We start from the raw sequence: 3,666 nt of genomic DNA, 5'->3' as shown, positions 1-3,666 counted from the left end.
AGTCACAAAGCACAGAATATAAACATAAATGAAATACTAGTAAAAATATACATACATACAATATACATGAAATAATAATGATGATGTCCTATGGGTGATAGGAAATTGTGTTGAGTAAAAGCTGTCTATACTTGGTGCGATTTTCCGAGGGGGATGCGTTGGATTTCCCCTTACCTGGTAAGCATATCCCTGCCTCTGCTGAGTTACTTTTTAATAACCCCTCAAATTGACCATATATTACATACCTAAAATAAGCTACAGCGCTCCGGGACGCCGGCTACCAGCGGTAGTTGTTTAGCAGCCAATAGGTGCCCGTGAGCCGGCTACACGCACCGCCGGATGACGGTCCTTTCAGGCGCCATTGTGGTGGAGTTTAGCCAGAAAAAGTGAGCGTCCGTTAGGTTTAGGCACCAAAAGAACTAGTTAAGTTCTAGTTAAGGTTTGGTTACAACACTCCTGAGGAACAAACAAGCGTTTTCTGGGTGAAAGTATTTTGTTTTCGCTGGAAAGTGAACTCTGTGTTTTATGTTGACTGCACGTTATGCTGTTTCATTATGAGATTATGTTCCATTGGATATTGAAGGTTATAAATATGTATTTTGGCATGGCTGGTAGAGTGGCTCTATATCTACGGTACTGAAAGGGGAATTTAATTCATGTTTTGTTTTATTGATCTGTGCATGATCAAAAAACATCCCCACACCCTCTTTTTTTTCACAAATCCCACCCTGCTTATGTAGATATCTTGTTACTGTAGTAATTACTCTTGTTATTCTTATTTATTCTGTTTGTTTTTTAATTACTCCCTATTTTATTTGTTGTGTTTCATCGAATACTGTTTTCACAGTTTCACAGTGGCTTCCAGTAAAATCTATGTAGGCTGAACCCTGTCTTCTACCTTTATAGTTAAGGTGTTAGCTTTTTACATGGATGTGCAACTACATGATTGGGGATAAAAGAGTCACTGAGCTAACACACAAACACAAACTCAGACCTAGGGGTAATTTACTGTTTCCTGTGCACCTGACCTAAATGTTTTTTGGAAGTGGTAGGAAACTGGATCACTAGGAGGAAACCCCTACAGACAGAATATGCAAATACCACACAGAATGGCGCCAATTGGGATCATATCCAGCAAAAGAAGAGGAATTAAATAAACCATGGGGACACTGAAGGCTAGATTGCTGACTAAATCATACTGCAGATCAGACAAACCACATGCGCACAACAGAGAAAAAAGAACATTAGATAACTCCGGAGCTGTATGTACTGGATACAAGCTCTGACATGAGTTAAGTAACTCAAATATTTATCATAGCATTAAATTATACAAATGATATGAAGTGTCATCCCATCTGCAAGCACAAGTGGCTGTGAACAAAACTATGATTGAAATGTATAAATGTCACAAATGACAAGTGTTTCAAACAAGCTAAGGCTGAATGAAAACACAATATACAGTACATCTTACAAGGTAGAATGATTCTGGAGAAACACACCAATGCTGTAAATTCAACACAGAACCAATTAATCAGGGATAGGGGTACTTACTGTAAGTGCTATGGTGATATATGATCCCACTGTGGCATTCTAATTGGAAAACTGTGACTTAAAACTTCAAAATAAAAAAGTGCAAAATAGAAACCTGGGAAGTATTTCTTGTAGTTCAGTCAGGACCACTTTGGTCGAAAAAAAACTTCTTTCTATCCATGTGCATACATGGAAAGCTTAAGGCTAAGGAGAGTAGAGAAGCAAAGACCCCCAATAGGGTACAGAACAGACGCAGATCAATGACAACAGAAATGGCATCGATTAGTCAGACACAACATGATAAGGAGTGACGGAGTTGCAGATGAAGCAGCGAGGGTAGGCAAGCTGAAGCAGCTTACATAAGGCGAGCTGTATGAGATTTGCCAATCGGATGCATAGAAGGGAATTAACTGATCGATCAGCTAATTTGGCTGGCTTAAGATCAGCTGCTTTCAGCTGATGTAGCTGGGATGTGAGCCTAGCTTGACTGTGGCCTGTCTGAACTACCAGTCTGATGCTATGCTCAATCTTTGGCCATAATTCCCATTTTTTCCCCCATATATTTCAAAACTGGGAAATTTGGGCTACAGACTGGATGACCACTAATCCTATTGAAAAAGGATCAGTAACCGATGGTTTCTAAACAATTACCTTTTGAAAGCAACTTACATCCTGCTTTAAAGAAAATCTTCTGTTGAGATTCAGATACGGAAGCTGGTTCTCAGCATTACTAACAAGGATATGATTCCAGTAAAGTGACGGTCCTAAACTAAAAATAGGTGCTTGTGAATGCCTAATAAAATAGATTTAACCGAATTATGAGTGTGTGTTTGTGTGTATGTGTTCCACAAAGAATTCAACGACCTGGTTTCCTGAACATGGACACCATAATTGTCCATCAGCTCACAATAAAATAAAGATGTTTGCATGAAGACTCTTTTGGTGAAACGCACCTAGGGAGGCCGAGACAGCACCGGTGGAGACGTAAAAGGTAATGAAACACGAGTACAAGCATGTCAACAAACGGACCTGATTCCAATAATAGGAGCATTTACACCTACTTTTGTTACATGTATGTATGTGCAGTAATTCCATTAACTGTGATCATGAACAGCAAAACAACCTGCAGTCAAATGTAGATGATAAAATTTCCATATCAAAAGAAACAAATAAGGTAAATAACTATGGAAAACTGTATGACTACAGAAACCAAGAAACAAGACAAATAAGACATGATTTCTGACAAGCAGTGGGTGGTTCAAATGCAGAATCTTCTTGTTATGAGGCGACAATGCTACCCACTATCGCCGTGTCACCATGACACTAGTTAAAGTAGAAGTTAAGGAGACCATCCGCCTTAGTGCAAATCATCCCGGAGGGGGACATCAATCTCTGTCCCAAATCTGATGACAATTCGTGCAATAGTTGTCGAGATATTTCACAGAAAAACACAAATGTCAACCTCATGGTGGCGCTAGTAGAAAGGTCCAGGGATCACCACAGTCATCTGGATACATGGTACGGTAACCATGAATGTCTATGCAAAATCTGTTAATGTTGAGATATTTAACTGGATAAGTTCAAACTTGGTGGCGTTATATGACGTGTTAGGGGATCACCACAGCCATTGGGCTTCCTCCTGCGGGCACTACGGATATCTGTGTCAACTTTCATGGTAATCTATCCAATAAATAGAGATATTTTAGTTTGGACCAATTTGGCAGACAGACTGTCTAACCAACAGTTATTGCAATCACTTCTGCCATTAAAACAGATGTTGGCCGAAAATGTTCATTAGAAATAAGATTTAAAAAGCAAAACAGACATACTTTCTATTTCTGTTGGTGACTGACAATACATTTGGCGGTACTGCACATGTATCATCACTCAGTCGATGCCGTCATATGATCATTAGTCAAGAAAGAAATAACATTCTGAAACAGAAGTCTGAATTATTAATTCCCAGAACAAGACAGCGCTATGACTTTCAGGGTGTTAGACCTAGTCGCCTTCTCGCTATGAGATTTAAATCCAGTGATTAATTTGCAGATATTCCCGTTATTAAATCCTCAGATGGCAATATTAGAACCTAATCAAAAATAAATAAATCCTTTCAGACATTTTATTCCAATCTGT

At 39.0% G+C, this 3,666-nt stretch overlaps 1 protein-coding gene and 1 long non-coding RNA gene across 2 annotated transcripts in view; one reads left to right on the top strand and one right to left on the bottom strand.

Annotated features, from left to right (window-relative positions):
* The window catches only part of LOC116686136 (uncharacterized), a 24,076-nt gene extending 22,771 nt beyond the window's left edge, over positions 1–1,305 (top strand). Inside the window, exon 3 of the long non-coding RNA XR_004331158.1 lies at positions 1,293–1,305. This is a non-coding gene — a long non-coding RNA (uncharacterized LOC116686136). The remainder of the gene's footprint in view (positions 1–1,292) is intronic.
* gfra4a (GDNF family receptor alpha 4a) overlaps positions 1–3,666 on the bottom strand; it is a 158,741-nt gene that overhangs the window by 98,816 nt on the left and 56,259 nt on the right. The gene's annotated exons all lie outside the window — the stretch shown is intronic.

Source organism: Etheostoma spectabile, unplaced genomic scaffold, assembly GCF_008692095.1.
Source record: "Etheostoma spectabile isolate EspeVRDwgs_2016 unplaced genomic scaffold, UIUC_Espe_1.0 scaffold314, whole genome shotgun sequence".
NCBI classification, from domain to species: Eukaryota; Metazoa; Chordata; class Actinopteri; order Perciformes; family Percidae; genus Etheostoma; species Etheostoma spectabile.
The sequence above is the reverse complement of the archived record's forward strand: the minus strand, read 5'-3'. Positions and strand labels throughout refer to the sequence as shown.